This window comes from Physeter macrocephalus, chromosome 17 (genome assembly GCF_002837175.3).
Source record: "Physeter macrocephalus isolate SW-GA chromosome 17, ASM283717v5, whole genome shotgun sequence".
Lineage (NCBI taxonomy): Eukaryota > Metazoa > Chordata > Mammalia > Artiodactyla > Physeteridae > Physeter > Physeter macrocephalus.
In genome coordinates, this window is record NC_041230.1 from 30,953,214 (window position 1) to 30,972,020 (window position 18,807).

Genomic DNA, 18,807 nt, shown 5'->3' on the forward strand with positions numbered 1-18,807 from the left:
CATGGAGTTGCATATCAGTTTCATCAACAAAACTCTTCGAAGGAAACATAGACTAGAAAAATGTGACAATCCTATGTCTCCTATTCCATGTAAGTTGTCAGAGAAGGATAAAATTCAGAAATCCTGATTCTTGGATTGTTTATCTAACTAATTTACAGGAAATTTGTGTTTGTCAAGAATGGGCAGTAGGACAGAGACTCGACAGATAATTCTTGTCCTTCTGGTAGAGATTCTAATGTTTCCCCTTATTTGAGGATAACTGCTACAATGAGCCACTGTTTCTCCTGAGAAGGTATCATGTCTACTGATTCTGTTGAGGAGGCTAAAAATTGAAAATTAGCCCTTCTCTACATGTTGTCCTTCCGCTCTCACCCCATCACCTAGGATGACATGACACCTAAGCTCAACTGATTTCCATTTTATCCAGTGTGGTCATTTCACGTATTGCCCAGAGATGCCTTTCTGGTTCAGACTAAGCAAAACTTTGGGAACATTATTGTTTCCTAGAGCTAAGAAATATTATTCCAGCTTTCAGGCTAAACTCAGAGACTCAGGGGAAAATCACAAATTTAAATTCTGAAAATTAGAACAAAATAGAAGTGTTAAAAAGCATAGTGGCTTTGTTGAAGACAATGCTGATTTTGGTGGTTAAAACATGGCTATAAACAAAAATTTCTATTATATGCCATTCTTGCTTTGAAAATATTACCTATATTGATAACTCCTAAATATTTTCTGAAAGGTAGTTAGAATACAGTTGAACCATTACTCTAAAAAGTGAGAGTAATGAGGAAATTAGCAAATAATTCATCTCAGTATTGAAGTGTATATATGTGAGTGTGTGTGCATGGGCACGTGTGTACATGATTTGTGATAGATATATATCACATGGAACATTCTCCAGGATAGATCATCTTTTAAGCAACAAAGTACATGTTAGCAAATTAAAGAAATGTGAAATCATACCAAGTATTTTCTCTGAACACAATGATATAAAACTTGAAATCAATAACAGGATGAAAATTGGAAAGTTCACAGATAAGTGGAAATTAAATAACACACTCCAGGACAACCAATGGGTCAAGGAAGACAAAAGGGAAATAAAAAAGTATATTGATAAAAATAAAAAAGGAAACACAACATACTAAAACTTATATGCTCTTCTAAGAGAAAGATTATAGTGATAAAAATCTACATTAAAGAAAAAGACAGATATCAAGTAAACTACCTAATGTTACACCTCAACGAACTAGAGGAAGAACAAAATAAGCCCAAAGTTAGCAAAGAGATATAAATAACAAAGATCAGAGTGATAATAAGTGAAATAGGGAAAAGGAAACCAATAGAAAAGATCAGTGAAGCTAGAGTTGATTTTTTTTTTTGAAGAGACCAAAAAAATGACAAATCTTTAGGCTAATTCAGAAAAAAGAAGGGAGAATTTCAAAATAAAATTATAAACTAAAGGGGAGATATTACAACTGATACCACAGAAATACAAAGGATCATGAAGGATTATTATTAAATCTATATGCCAACAAATTGGATAAAGTAGAAGAAATAGATAAGTTCCTAAAAACATAATATTTACCAAGACTAAATTATGAAGAAATAGAAAATCTAAACAGATTAATATGAGTAAGGAGATTGAATTAATAATGAAAACCTCCCAACAAAAAAAGCCCATTATCAGATAGCTTTATTGGTGAAGTCTGCCAAACATTTAAGGAAGAATTAATACCAGTCCTTCTTAAACAACTCCAAAAATTTTAAGAGGAAGGAGCACTGCCAAACTCATTCACAAGGCCAGCAATACTTTCATAACAAAGCCAGACAAGGACATAATAGGAAAAGAAAATTATAGGCCAGTATCTCTGATAAGCACTGATGCAAATATCTTCAACAAAATACTAGTAAAATGAATTCAACAGCACATTAAAAGGAGAGTACACCATGATCAAGTGGAATTTATCCCTGAGATGCAAGGATGGTTCAACATACACAAATCAATAAATGTGATACACTACATTAACAGAATGAAGAATACAATTCACATGATGGTTTCAATAGATGCAGAAAAATAATCTGATAAAACTCAAAATCCTTTCATGCTTAAAAAAAAAACTCTCAAAAAATTAAGTATAGAAGAAGTGTACTTCAAAATAATAGAGACCATATGTGATAAACGAGCAGCCAATATCGTACTCAATGGTGAAATGTTGAAAGCATTTCCTCCAAGATCAGGAAAAAAGATAGGGCCCCTACTCTCACCACTTTTATTCAACATAGTACAGAAAGTTCTGGCCAGAGCAATTAGAAAAAAAAAAGAAAAGAAAAGGTATCCAAATTAAAAAGATACCCAAATTAGAAAGAAGTAAAATTGTCTTTGTTTCCAGATGACATGATTTTTCATATATAAAACCCTCAAGACACTGCCAAAAAATGTTAGAACTATATGAAAAAGAAATTAAGAAAACAACCACGCTTATAATAGCATCAAAACAGTAAAATATTTAGGAATAGTGTTAACCAAGGTGGTGAAAGATCTGTTTGCTGAAATCTATCAGTATAATAGACTGATAAAAGAAATTGAAGAAGATATGCATAAAAGGAAAGATACCCCATATCCATGATTTAGAAGAATTAATATTGTTAAAATGCCCATACTACTCAAACCCTCTATAGGTTCAATGCAATATCTATCAAAATTCCAATGGCATTTTTCACAGAAATTGAAAAACAATCCTAATATTCATATGGAACCACAAAAATCCCCCATTAGCCAAAGCAATCTTGAACAAAAAGAACAAAGCTGGAGGTATCACACTTCCTGATTTCAAGCTATACTATGAAGCTACAGTAAGTAAAACAGTACCGTAGTGGCATGAAAATAGACAAATAGACCAATGGAATAGAATCGAGAGCCCAGAAATAAACGCATGCATATACAGTCCACTCATCTTCAACAAGGGTGCCAAGAATACAAAATGGGGAAGGGTATTCTCTTCTGTAAATAATGTTGGGAAAGCTGGATATCCACATGTAGAATACACAAAATTTGACTCAAAATTGATTGAAAACTTAAATATCAGACCTGAAATCATAAAACTTCTACAGGAAACTTCAGAAAAAAGCTCCTTAACATTGGTCTTGGCAATGATTTTTTGGATATGATGCCAAAGCACAAAAATTTTTGGATACTACAGGCAACAGAAGCAAAAATAAACAGATAAGATTATATGCAACTAAAATCTTTTGCACAGCAAAGGAAACAATGGAATGAAAAGACAACCTATGCAAGGGAAGAAAAATTTGCAAACCATATATCTGATAAAAGATTAATATCCAAAATATATTAGGAAGTCCTACAACTCAATAACAAGAAAACAAAACAAATAACTGTTAAAAAATGGGCGAAAGACCTCAAAAGACATTCTTCCAAAGAAGACGTGCAAATGACCAACAAGTATATGAAAAGTGCTCGGTCTCATTAATCATCAGGGAACTGTACATTGAAACCACAATGAGATACCACCTCACACCTATTTTAAAAAGAGCAAATGTTGGTGAGGATGTAGAGAAAAGATTAACTTGGTACGCTTTTGGTGGGAATGTAAATTGGTACAGCATTTATGGAAAACAGTATGAGTATGCCTCAGAAAATTAAAAATACAACTACCATGCAATCTAGCAACGCCACTTCTTGGTATTTATCTAAAGGAACTGAAATCAGGTTCTCAAAAAGATGCCTACACTCTCATGTTCAATGCAGCATTATTCACGATAGCTAAGGTATGGAAACAATCTAAATGTCCATGGATGCATGAATGAATAAAGAAAATATGGTATATACATACAATTGAATATTATTCAGCCTTCAAAAAAGAAGGAAATTTTGCTATTTGTGACAACATGTATTAACCTGGAGGACATTATGCTAAGTGAAATAAGCCAGATATGGAAGACAATTACAGTATGATGTCACTTATTTGTAGACTCTAATATAGTCAAACTCATCGGAGCAGAGAGTAGGATGGTCATTGCCAGGGGCTGAGAAGAGGGGTAAATGGGGAAGTGATAGTCAAAGGTACAGAGTGTCAGTTATGCAAGATGAATAAGTTCTGGAATTCTATTATACAGCATAGTGCCTGTAGCTAACAATACTATGTTGTATACTTAAAATTTGGTACGAGGTTAAATTTTATGTTAGATATTCTACTACTACTACTACTACTACTTCTATTAATAATAATAAATAAGGCAGGAGGAAACTTTGGGTAGCAATAGATATCTCTATGGCCTTGATGGTGGTGATGTTTTCATGGGGGTATATTTATCCATGAACTCATGGAGTTTTAAATATCAAGTATGTATAGCTTCTTTACATGTTAGTCATGCCTAAAGAAAATGATATAAAAATGCATACCTCATAGGGCTTTGTGTAAAATGAAATGAGGCCCTCCATGTATCTGTGTAATGCACTTACACTGGCAACTTTCCACTGTTATCTTTATCTATCAAACCCAACTCTGGGCACAGGAGACTGTTTCATCTATGACAATCAAACTTTTTCTTTTAATTGAGGAAACAGAGGCTCATTGAAATGTCAAATGATGTTGATATTTCTAGCTAAGTAACTTTGAATGGAGATAACTCAGTAATAGAGCTAGAATCACTGACCGCAGTGTCAGTTAAAGCACAGGTGTGATAGCCAGCTGATACATTTTGCTGTTTACTGATGATTCTGCAAAGAACAGGTGCCTTGCATGGTGGAAACAAATAACTGCCTTGACTAGAGCTTATGCATGTTTGTTTCCTGGTACTACTTTGGGGAAAATAGCCCGTGCTAAGAACATAACTTTGTTGACAGATTAGTCAGATTAGATTAGTGGATTCTAAAATACCCTTTTCCAAAGGGTGGGTGGCCATGATTCGTGGCTTGCCAATGCTTTGAGAGCATGAACTGAAGAAGTTTAGAGGCTTGTGTAATAGGAGTCTTACACTGTTATTACTTAATAGAAGATATGTAGGAAAACAACTCTCCTCGGTTTGCCCAAGACTTTCCTGGTTTAGCACTAAAAGTCCTACATCCCTCAGTCCCAGATAAACCAGGACAGATGGTTAGTTGATATAATCTAGAATGGGATATTTGGGTCATAGCTGCGTAATCTCATTAGAAGGAAGACTAAGTTTTCTCATTAGTATTTCAGTACTCACACATCTTTATTCTTAATTAAATTTATAGGTTTGGAGTCTTGATAGCTTTATAATTGCATGCCATTCTCTGCCAAATAAAGGCTAATTCCGTTAGTTCCTTCAGGATTTAGTTGTTATTGTTATTCTTTATTGCCTTAGTGTACTTGGAATACCAATTTGATATTAAAGGTTACGGTACTTCTGGATGACTTCACAAGGGCAAACTCTTGCCCAGGACCTCTGTGGAGGTCACAACAGGCATGGAGAGTTTTATAAATTTAATTCTTTGTTATTCAGAAGCCAGTAGTGTTTATGTTTTGATAATATGATCTTGCAAACAGATCAAATGACTGAACATTGAAAAATGAATTTCATTCTTGACTTTTTAATCAACTTGTATCTCTAGCTTCCTTTGAATAAAGAAGTTAGTTTGTGTGAGGATAATCTGGTCTGTTCTTATATGAAGAACAAAGCTGCTTGTTAGACATTGTTATTACTCTCTGTATTTTCTTAAATAACACTTTTCATATGTGTAATTAACTAGTTGTGTGTTTGTAACACATGTAACACATGTGCATGTAACACATGCCCACCCAATTCCCTGAAGAAGGGACAAGCCTGTCTTGTTGACCAGTGTATTTCTAGTGCTTACAAGCCAGAAAATAAGTATACAGTACCTATTGATTCAGTGGCTATATTGATGAAGGATAGATGGATGGATGATTGAATGGATGGATGAAACTTACAGCTAAAGCTAGCCCAATGCAATAATAAGACATACTCTTAATTCTGGCAGGCCCTGACAATTTGTGTAGACCTTCACTTTTCTAAAATATGGATATAAAAGGACCTAGTGACTATTTTCCTTCTTTTCCTCTGGCTGGAAGCAGACATGTATAAGTGCTACTATATCCATGCATGGAAGGACAGGGAAGAGGTCAGAGAATATATACCTTCCTTATATCATAAGCTCACTAATTCTGCCCCTCCTTCAAACTAAGAAGCTTGGAGTTGAGGAGACTCTTATGGATCAAGCAATTCAAACCACTTTGTTACAGATGAGGAAAAGGAAGAAAGAACAGATGTGTTAATTAACTTGCCAAACTTTACATAGTACATTATTAACAGAGTCAACAATAAAAGCCAGATCTCCAGTGGCTAGCTCCTGGATACTGCTTAAATGTAGTCCACCTCTTCAATGCTTATTCATTGAGCCAGATTCTTCCCATCAATCTCTGGTCTGCTTGATCCAGGTTAACAAGAATAACCAGCCTTCATTCTTTGACAGGCCCTGTTTCTAAACTAGATTGCTCATCTTCAGCCTCTTCTAGTCAAACTAAGTCTTAATTCTCCATGCCCTGGGGGAAATACCAGAGGAATGTCTTACAGACATATGACCCTTGAAAAATAATAGCACATCGAGGAAAACTTTCAAGATGAGCAGCAAGTTAGTAATCCTTCCCATAAGGATCACACTGAAAAGGATTTCACATTCACTTTTAAAGTTATGCAATTTATCCATACCTCACACAGTTAGAATTCTGGATTTATATGGAAGACTTCTTTGTTCTATATTCTTTATAAATTGTGAATTCTGTTCATGAGTTGAAGGTTATCCGCAGTAATAGAAATGCAGTCAGGTGGAAACTGTCTATAGCAGAACTATTACTGGGCCCATGGCATGATATCTCTGCATACAATATGCTTTGGGCATAAATGAGGGGAGGAAAAAAATGGCACTGAGGTAGGATTTCCCCTTTAACTAAACCCATTCTAACTAAGGAAGAAATTACTTTATTGGAAAGATGCCACTAGCTTCTATTCAATATTCATTTAAAAGAAACATTTCTGGTAGCTTCATTCCTGCACATTTTCAACAAATAACAATCCAAAGAATCAGAACTTGCCATATTCAGTTTTATGCAGCTCACTAAATGACCAATAAGGGAAAAAGCACTTGTACTTTTTCATGCTTAGGTTACTCCAAAATGGGACAATTAACAACGGTATGCTCTAAGATTTAGACTCTCCTTCCAATATTTTGCCAAGATGCCAAATGAAAAATGCAAACACTTTTGTAATGCATTATATTTAAGAAAATAATAGGTCTTTATTATAAAAGCTGATTTGATTGATAATTCCAGACAGGTGGCCTATGTCTCAATAAGAACTATTATTAGTTACTTTGCTAGAAAGTATTTTCTAATTTCCTCTAAAAGCTGGGCAAGCTGAATGCTTGAACTTCACTTATCCTCGGTACAGTATGAGAAAATGTTCTTGTTGGCTACTTGACAGGGTAAATAAAATAAGGAACTACTGGGAGAGGAGAATATATTGCTCCCTGAAGGTGCAAATGTTTCTTCGAGCTGAAAATTACACATTTATGAGAAATGCCAAGTGCCTCCCAAGGGAGAGTTGGGTGTCTCAAATCAGCTAAAGTTTAAGTGAAATACATACATTGAACAGATAACTAAATTCCACAAATGGAACTGAAGAAAATGCATTTCCCTTGTCAAAACATTTCACAGGTTCAAATAATCAGGATCGAGCATCATTTCATGAAATTAATTCATTTAAAAAATAAGTTGGTTTAAAAAATCAAGAAAATATTTTAATTTAAAATTTTCTATTTTCTCCCTTTTCCTTTTTTTTTTTGCCTCTTTTCCTTTCCAGAGATTTCTAAGAGACTTTGGTTTAATTATGTAGCAAAGGATTTTCTGGCTGTTTTCACCCATGGTTGATATACCCCAGTTGCCCTTCTACTAGTCTTCCCTTTTGCTGATATCAAATAATTTAGCTCTGCTCCATTTCTTATTATTGCTCCAAAATTAGTTATAGTTAATATTTAATACATCAATATTTTTGTAAAAATACAGACAAGCAAAATGATAAAGGTCTAGCCTTGTCATACGCACTGATCGAATGCAGTAAACATTCACCTAGAATGTCTTTGCGACAAGAGATTGTCCCATTCTGATGGTAGTAATGATGATGTGATTTTGGATATTCTCTCTTTAAACTGGATTGCCTCTTGAAGTTGTGTTACTTTCTTTGCTGCCTGTACAATCTCAGCCACTCTATACCTTCATCTATTATTTTTCTGCTGATACAAAACTGGCATCCAGATTTTTTCCTTTTTAACTTTCCTTCTGAGAGGTGCCTATAGATAACTCCACCTCAGTTTTCACTGATGCTTTATATTTATCATGTACAAAACAGCTCAAGACAACTATGGCTGTGGTCTGTGGCATGTTCCTCCTGTGCCCCGCCAGAGAGCTGCATTAGCTGGGAGGAAGGGGCACCTTTTCCTCTCTGTAAAGGCATGGAGGTGTGACCCAGCCATGTGCCTGTGGGACAGCATCTGCCCAGAAGGGGCATCTTTTCCCAATTTGCACAGTGATGCTCTACAGGCTAATAGGGTCTTTGAATGAATTCTTTATTTCCTTCCTCTTCTCTTTTCCTAAAGTTCCCATCTCTATGAATGGTGATTCAAATTTGGAGACTTTAATCACTTCCTTACCTCTACTCCTCACTTCTCTCCCTATCCAGTGAGTTTCTATGTTCTGTTAAAAGGCACCTTCCACATGTTTTCGCTGTTCATCACAGGGGCCTTTGCTCCTGTGAAGGAAATGGGACACAGTAGTCTTAGAGCCAAACGTTGCACATGAAGAGATATGGAATAAGCCATTTTTCATCAGGAGCTCAGCAACTGCCCCTTGGTCCCCTTCTACCAGACTGATTATTCTTTTTTTTTTTTAACATCTTTACTGGAGTTTAATTGCTTTACAATGGTGTGTTAGTTTCTGCTTTACAACAAAGTGAATCAGTTATTCATATGTCCCCATATCTCTTCCCGCTTGCGTCTCCCTCCCTCTCCCACCCCTCTAGGTGGTCACAAAGCACGGAGCTGATCTCCCTGTGCTATGCAGCTGCTTCCCACTAGCTATCTATTTTATGTTTAGTAGTGTATATATGTCCATGCCACTCTCTCACTTCATCACAGCTTACCCTTCCCCCTCCCCATATCCTCAAGTCCATGCTCTAGTAGGTCTGTTTTATTCCCATCCTACCCCTAGTCTCTTGATGACATTTTTTTTTCTTAGATTCCATATATATGTGTTAGCATACGGTATTTGTTTTTCTCCTTCTGACTTACTTCACTCTGTATGACAGACTCCAGCTCCATCCACCTCACTACAAGTAACTCAGTTTCATTTCTTTTTGGAGACTGATTATTCTTCAGACTAACTCCTACTGTATCAGAGAGTTCCTTCTGAAGTACAAAATTTATCATGTCATATCTCTTTATAATTTGTGGTAAGCTGAATAATAGCTTCTCGAAAATAGTCATGTCCTAATTCCCCACCCCTGCGAGGATATTACAAGGTTAAAGGAATTTTGTAAATATGATTAAGTTAAGGATGTTGATGGGGAGATTATCCTAGATTATGCAGGTGGGCCCGGTGCAATAACCTCAGGAGTCCTTATAACAGTGAGGCAGGAGGATCAGACTTAGTAGGAGACGTCATGATGGAAGCAAGAGGTAGGGGTGATGTGAGGAAGGAACCATGAATCAATGAATGCAAACAGCCTTTAGGACACGAAAAAGGCAAGAAAATGGATTCTCCTCTCAGAGGCTCCAGAAGGAACCAGCCAAGATGACAATTTGACTTTAGGCCAATGAGACTGATTTCAGACTTTGGACCTCCAGAAATGTTAGATAATAAATTTGTGTAGTTTAAAGCCACCAAATTTGTGTTAATTTATTACAGCAGAATTAGAACACTTATGCATCATCTTTCAGTGGCTCTTTGTAATTTTCAGAATAAATGTCAAACTTTGTAATTTAACACAGAACTCCCTCCGTGATGTATCACTGTACAACGCTCTGACCTTATTTCTATCCACTCATCAAAGATATTTTTTCCACCAGCTCTAAATTACTGTCCACTTCTGGAATTTCAAGTTAATAGGCCACTTCAAACTGCTTCTTGGTGTAGGAATTAGGAATGTCTTTCCTTCCCTCCCTCCCTCCCTCCCTCCCTCCCTCCCTCCCTCCCTTCCTTCCTTCCTTCTTTCCTTCCTTCCCTCCCTTTCTTTCTTTATTCCCTCACTAAAGCCTGCTTGTCATTTCCTTTAGGAATCCTTTTCTGATACCCCAGTCCACTGTGAAAAATGCACAAATGAAAGAAAAACAAGTGAATAAAAAATTCAATAAGCAGATCACTTGTTAATTCAACTATTTCCCACAGTCTTAAGGTGTATTTTTTGTCACCATCTCTATATATGGGATGGGAATTTAGACCTCAGCCTCCATAAATCCTTTTTACACTTAAATGCTTCTCTTTTATGGACTAGTTTCCTATTTGGCTGGATTATTTTTGAAGAGGTCATAAAGAAGCAATGCACAAACCATCATTGGAGAAGAACATTCCTTAGTTCTCTAGGGAGATAATTTTTATTTCAATGACCAGTGTTAAATCTCCAGCTTCTGTTGATCACTAACAAATGGTGTTAGATGTCTGACTCATTCAGAGTTATTCTTACCAGAGTTACAGTATCCAGAGCAAAGCCTCCATTGAGAGAAATACCTGTACTCTGTACAAAATACTTACAGCATTTCGGTGTATTCTCTGGGGACATGCCATGGGATCCTACATTAGAAAAACACTTAAATGAATCAAAATTCCTCAAAAGACAACAAATCTAACAAGAGGGAAGTTCCATCTACAATTAATAATACATCTAAATAGTAAGTCTGGTAACCACTAAAAGGAATCCTTAAATATTTAATAGGATCTAATTAAAATTAATAGGAAAAACAGTATGACAAAATTTAATAAGTACATTTTTCTCTTCCTTTCTGGCAGTAAATGCCCAATTCTTAAAACAGACTGTTTTAATGCCCATATTCGTTATGCCCACATTTGTTTTCTTTACTAGCTTTCTTTCTCAAACAGTATAATTAATTTTCAGTCAATAAACAATTCATGTGATGTTTTAAATAACTACAGTGTACTAGGATCTATGCTATGTGTTTTCTTCTTCATTCTCTCACTTTTTACCTTGTCCTTCAATATTCACACAAATTACAAATATAGGAGCCATTTTGTACAATATAAGCCAAGGAAATAAAGCTCAGAATGAACAGTGAAGTAGCAGTAGAAGAGTCTTATTAGATTTACATCCCTTTCTCCTTCCTCCAGGTTTAGGGTTCCTTCCCCTGCTCCACTTTCCCTCCTTTAACAACATCACCACTGTAATTAACTTGTATTAGTTTAGTCAGAAGTTTCACTGTTCTTTTTAGAAAAATTAATGGAAGGATGTGTGTAGCCTGAATCCCAACCCCATCGTGTACTGATTTTGACTTTAACCCGAGTCACATCTTCTCCACATTCCAGAGATGTGCCCAATTATTGCATCTGTATGAAGTAATATTTCATGGAGTAGAAAATTTTAAGTGATCAGTGAATCAATATTGGCTACTGCCATTTGGAATTGTTTTCATCATGTCTTCCTAACAAGACATCAGAAATCCTTTATAGGGCTTCCCCTGTGGCACAGTGGTTGAGAATCTGCCTGCCAATGCAGGGAGCAGTAGAAGAGTCTTATTAGATTTACATCCCTTTCTCCTTCCTCCAGGTTTAGGGTTCCTTCCCCTGCTCCACTTTCCCTCCTTTAACAACATCACCACTGTAATTAACTTGTATTAGTTTAGTCAGAAGTTTCACTGTTCTTTTTAGAAAAATTAATGGAAGGATGTGTGTAGCCTGAATCCCAACCCCATCGTGTACTGATTTTGACTTTAACCCGAGTCACATCTTCTCCACATTCCAGAGATGTGCCCAATTATTGCATCTGTATGAAGTAATATTTCATGGAGTAGAAAATTTTAAGTGATCAGTGAATCAATATTGGCTACTGCCATTTGGAATTGTTTTCATCATGTCTTCCTAACAAGACATCAGAAATCCTTTATAGGGCTTCCCCTGTGGCACAGTGGTTGAGAATCTGCCTGCCAATGCAGGGGACACGGGTTCAATCCCTGGTCTGGGAAGATCCCACATGCCATAGAGCACCTAAGCCCCATGAGCTACATCTGCTGAGTCTGTGCTCTAGAGCCCATGAGCCACAACTACTGAGCTCGCGTGCTGCACCTACTGAAGCCCGCGTGCCTAGAGCCCATGCTCTGCAACAAGAGAACCACCACGATAAGAAGCCCGTGCACCACAACGAAGAGTAGCCCCTGTTTGCCGCAATTACAGAAAGCCCGCAATCAGTAACGAAGACCCAACACGGCCAAAAATAAATAAATAAAATAAAATTTAAAAAATCATTTATAGTAGCAAATTCCAATGTCAGACATCATAGGCTCTCCCAACCTGAGGTAGTCATCATGGGTGCATGGGTGGTAAATAATGTAGTATCTTTAGAGACATTGGACATGGTTTTGAATCTCCTCTTTTTTTTCTTTTTTTTTTTAATAGCTTCCTAATCTTGGTTTGGTTACATAGTCTGTCTGAGCTTCATTTTTCTACTTTAAAATGAGAGTAGCAATCTTCCCTTGCTAGGTACATAAGAACAAACATCTCCTTCCTTCAGATAGAGACAGTTATGCTCCATATACAGGATTCATATGCAGGGTCATTTATAATTAACTTTTTCACAATCATTGTTTGTCATGGAAAAGTAGTTTCAGTGGCTGGCAATTCTGGTTTTTCAGCATGAACAATTTCTGGTATGTTATCAGTGGTGTTTGGTGGGAAAGGAAAAATGGGGGGTTATTGGGAGTGAGGAAAGGGAAACAGTAGAGATAAGGCATGTAAGTTGCTTAAAAGAAACACAGTGGGAAAAAAAGGGGGCCTAAAAAAATACACAAGAGGTTATATAGTTGAGAGAATCTGCTCACTATCTGCAATCACTGGATCAGTTCAAACTCCATCTCTACAATTTACTAGCTGTTCAAATTCTGATGAGCTATTTATTTAATGCCTATTTTCTTCTGTGTTATATGAAGACTTTAATTCATCATCTTTGAATTGCTGAGAAGTGTACATAAGATAAAGTATGATTTCTGTCAAGCAGAAAGTGTCAGGAAAAAATAACAATACTAATAGTTATCATGCGTCAATGCTCATCTGCTAATGGTGACCTCGGGAAACATATAAAAAGATGTTTAGTTTTACTTGTCACTTTTTGTTTTTTTCCCCACAGGTGGATATTTATTGCTATTTGTTTTCTCTTGTTGTTTCATGCACCCATATTTCCTTCTGAGTTTAGTTTCCTTTACACTGAAATATATCCTTTAGGCGTTCATTCAGAGATGCTTTTTTAGTGAAAATATTCTCAATCTTTGAGGACAGAAATTGTCTTGATTCTGTTCTTAATCCTGAATGACTGTTTGGCAGGATGTATTGTAGAATTCTGGGTTAACAGTTATATCACTTGGACAGTTTCATTCCATTATATTCTCATCGCTTTTGTCTCTATTAAGGAATCTGTTTTCAGTCTTAGAATTGTTTATTTGTATATAATCTATCTTTTTGCTTTATTAAAGACCTCACTTTGCTCTTGTTCTGCTGTCTTCAACAGTGAGTCTAGGAAGGGATTTATTTTATTTCTCTTGTTTGGGACTTGTGATTCTTCAGTCTAAGGATTCCATATTTTGTTCATTTTGGAAAATTCTCAGCCATTATTTCTGTTCCAGATATCTATTGCTGCCTTAAAAAAAAAAAAAGCTGCCTCAAGATGTAACAGCTCTAAACCATAAACATTTAAAGATATCTCCTGATTTTGTGCTTCCTGATTTCCTACAGGGCTCAGCAGGGTGATATTTCTGCTCCACATGCCACGGAGAGAGAACTCAGTGATAGTCAGCTGGTGAATGGTCTGATTTGGAGAGTATAAGCAGGCTAGTGCTTGGCAGAGATGATTTGAAGGCTGGCTTCTGCCAGGCCACTCACCTTCTCCGTATAATCTCAAAGTCCCTTCATATGGTCTGTTCAGCCCAGTACTTAGACTTCTTATATGGCAGCTCAGGGCTCCCAGCCAGCGAAGGAGAGGGGCTAGTCATCTAAAGGCTAAGTACAAAACTGGCTTCACTACACTCCATTGCTCAAAGCAGTCACAGGCTAATCTATATTCAGTTGGAAGATAAAGGGACTCCACCTCATAATGGGACGAGTGTCAAAGCATTTGTGGACATTCTGAACCCTACCTATTAAATTACTTTTTAATATTGCTTCCTTCCCTTCTCTTTTCTCCTTCTGGGATTCTTATTTTATATGTGTATATTTGGTATCTAACTCTTAATATCTGTAAACCTCTTTCAAATATTCTCTCTTTTATCTCGGCTGAATTCTGGATGAAGTCTTCCTAATGATCTCACGTTCGTGTAATTCTTCAACCATGCTGCTTAAGCTATAAACTTCTGTGTTCAGTTTTTCATATGATATAGAGATACTCATTTCCTGAAGTTCTATTTTGCTCTTTAAAATTTTGGCTTTTTTAAAAAATAATGCTGCCTTCATTTCTCATGACTTAAGGCATGATTTAAGGCTAATTTGACCTGAAACCTCGAGCCTCTATGGTACCAAGACTAACCACTCACTCCTCACTCCTCCATCTCCCTCCCTATGGGGGAGACAGACACACACACACCTGCAGCACCAGGTCTCCTCAAGTACTTCAGCTCTGGGTTTTTAGTCATCTTATTGTGTCTATCAGCTTGGGGGAGGTTACCTCCATTTTGTGAGCTTAGTTATTTATTTAAAATATTTTTCAACTAGTTTATCCAGCGTTTCAACCTGCTTGTAGTAAAACTATGCTGAAGATTTCTTAGTCTGCCATCTTGCTGGAGTGGGAAATTCTATCTTTATTCTCTAAAGAAAAGAAGAAAATAAAGACCCTGAAATCAGAGACATTTTTGGTTGATATCCCAGCAGAGTGCACAAAGATGTGAAGATCTATAAGTTTAGGAAGAACTAAGACTTGGGTTGGTATGGACAACTTACAAGAAAATCTCAGTTCAAGATACAACTATTTTGAACAAGTTCTATTTAATTAAATAATGGTGAGTTTGAGGCAAGTTCTTCCTAAGAGAACTGCTTCAATTGATAATGTATGAATGGATTTTTTGAAGTAGAGTTGATTTACAGTATTACATTAGTTTCAGGTGTACAACTTAGTGATTCAATATTTTTATAGATTATACTCCATTTAAAGTTATTATAAAATATTGGCTCTATTCCTTGTACTGTATAATATATCCTTGTAGCTTATTTATTTTATACATGTAGTTTGTACCTCTTAATCCCCTACCCGTATTTGCCCTCCTCCCTTCCTTCTCCTCACTGGTAACCACTAGTTTGTTCTCTGTATCTGTGTGTCAATTTCTGTTTTGCTATATTCTGAATGGATATTTTTATAGAAAAATGTTTTGCCAACTTAGTTGCTCTCTGAATTAATATTGCAGTCAGAATAATGGAGAGCAATAAAATAAGTTCCTACTACCAAAAGTTTCATACTTCCATATGACAAAATAATGTTTCTTATTTATCTTTTTCCCTTTATGCCTAGTCTTCCGATGACAACCCCAACTTTTCTTCCACTCATCTGCAACCAAGTAAATGATTATTTGCTAATAAATTAGCACAATATACACCATCTTATGGATAATCATGTTCATTTACAAAGCTAAGCATTTTTATTCATCCAGTAGTTTCCCCAAAGTTCCTCCAGAATAAAGACTATGTCAACAATAAATAGTTTGTTGAGGTTGTGGTGATGCTGCGTGAAGGACTCAGTACTTTTTCTGGCTTTAAGAAAACTGGTATTAGGAATGTTATGACAACAAATACATACATGTGCTTTTCCTTTTGAAATGTGACTTCCTCTAAACAATAGTGCCAATACGACTTCATTTTTGGAAGTGAAAGAAAAGTAAGTAAATTAAGAAAAACAAACATTTCCTAGTCCAGCCCCAGGCCCTTTAAAAGAAGCTAGTATGCCCATAGTAATGAACACCAGAAATTAGTAAATGACCTTGCTGTAAGCTTTGCAGTCCCATCTCTAGAGTTTACCAACAATAATCTCTTTTGTCTGTTCCTCTGAATTCTTGCCTTCTAGGCTGATTTCAAAACTTACTTGTCTTTGTCCCGGTATTTCAGCCACTGCATCAATTTCTTGACCTGTCCTGGAGGGGGTACAGTTGGTAAAATAAGGTAAAACTAGACCCCTCTTTTTTTATTATTCTGTTCCTCTGTACAACACATCACTTTGATAAGGCACCTAGATTCCACTAGTCATCTCCATAGGAATGACTAACAATTTGTAATTTTCTTCCATGCCTCTTTTTATTGTCTCCTGCCAGTTATTTTAGTTCTCAGTTTAGATGCCACTTCCTCTAAGAAGCTTTCACTAAACCATAAGTTCAGAGCCAAATGTTCCTTCCATGTGTCTGTTGGTACCTGTTCTTAATTCTCTAATAAAGTATATCACTCGTGCTTTTTCAATAAACGTTAAGGAAACGTATTTCAAAAATAATTGCATATTCTATACTGGCAAATATTATACAGAATATACAATGCTGTCATAGCCCTAGAATGTAGTAGGTAATCAGAAATTATTTTTTTACCAATTTATTTATTAAAATTTAAAAAAATTTAATTTCTTTTTATTTTTATACAGTTGTTAAAGGTTACTTTCCATTTACAGTTATTATAAAATAATGGCTATATTACCCATGTTGTACAATACATCCTTGAGCCTGTCTTATACCTATTAGTTTGTATCTCCCACTCCCTCACCCCTCTATTGCCCCTCCTCCCCTCTCCCCACTGGTAACCACCAGTTTGTTCTCTATATCTGTGAGTCCACTTCTTTTTTTGTTGTACTCACTAGTTTGTTATAATTTTTAGATTCCACATAAGTGACATTATACAGTATTTGTCTTTCTTTGTCTGAGTTATTTCACTTAGTATAAAGCCCTCCAAGTTCATCCATGTTGCTACAAATGGCAAAATTTCATTCCTTTTTTATTGCTGAGTAGTATTCCATTATATATGGATGGATACTTAGGTTGCTTCCATATCTTAGCAATTGTAAGTGATGCTGATATGAACATGGGGGTACATGTTTCTTCTTGAATTAGTGTTTTTGTGGGGTTTTTTGGGGGATATATGCCCAGGAGTGGAATTTCTGATGAATCACAAATTGACCAAAGATTAATTTATATGTAGTAAGCAATTAAGAAGAAGAAAACTCTGTTAAATACAAATGAGATTTTAATTAATAAATGAAAGCATATAAATTGTTACTCAACAGTTTCTCAATAAATGATATCTCTTTTTAATCTCAATATATATGCTTTTAACATATATATATTACATGTGTGTATGTGGGGGTGGGTGGGTGTATGTGTATTAATGATCATGGGAATGAATTCCAGGGAGGAGAGGTCATACAAGAACAAAATTCACCTTGTTTTTTTCTTATGATGTCATATTTAGGGCATTTTATATTGTCATTTTGCAATCCCACAAACAGATTAACAAAGCCTTTGAAAATAAGATTAAAAAAATCGAGTTTCACAACCTCTTTTATAAAACTGTCTCTCTCTATATATGTATATATGTATATAGACACACACGTGTGTATTTCTCTTTTATCAGCTTAACATAGTAGTTTATTAAGAAAACTGTTTGAAAAGTGAATGCAGCCACTTTGTTTTATTGAGGCAGAATAAACAATTACTAATCCCTAATATTTTTATTGTTGGATAAAGCAGTTTAAAAGCAAAATATATTTTAGGAGATATCCAAATTGATCTTCACAAAAACTCACTGAGACAGGCAGAGAAAATATTGCTATTATCATTGTATACATGAAAAAGTGGAAGTTAAGTAAATTTTCTTTGTGACAAAATCAATGAATTGTAATCTGGATCTTGAATCCATGTCTTCTAGTGATATCACCAATAGCCACAGTTACTGGGCTACTTCTGTGTTCCATGCTCTATGCTGTGTGCTTTAAATATCTACGTAATTTTAACTTACATTGAAATAATTATATATTCACAGAAAGTTGCAAATTGTACAGAAAGGCCCCATGTTTCACCCATTTTCTCTCAATGGTAACATCTTACAATACTACAGTATAATAGCATAATCAGGAATTTGACATGGGTAAAATCTACAGAGCTTATTCTGGTTTCACTGGTTTTACATGTACTCATTTGTGTATAGGGGTGCGTGAGTGTACGTGTTTCTATACAATTTTTTTTCTTGGCTGCGTTGGGTCTTCATTGCTGCGCACGGGCTTTCTCTAGTTGTGGCGAGCAGGGGCTACTTTTCGCTGCAGTGCATGGGCTTCTCATGGTGGTGGCTTCTCTTGTTGCAGAGCACGGGCTCTAGTTACGTGGGCTTCAGTAGTTGTGGCACACGGACTCAGTAGTTGTGGCCTGCGGGCTCAGTAGTTGTGGCTCGCGGGCTCTAGAGAGCAGGCTCAGTAGTTGTGGCACACGGGCTTAGTTGCTCCTCGGCATGTGGGATCTTCCCGGACCAGGGATTGAATCCATGTCCCCTGCATTGGCACGCAGAATTTAACCACTGCGCC

General features: G+C 36.1%; 1 long non-coding RNA gene across 1 annotated transcript in view; it reads left to right on the forward strand.

The window, feature by feature from the left end:
• Positions 1-18,807, forward strand: part of LOC114484016 (uncharacterized) — a 739,540-nt gene that overhangs the window by 664,850 nt on the left and 55,883 nt on the right. The window lies entirely within an intron of this gene.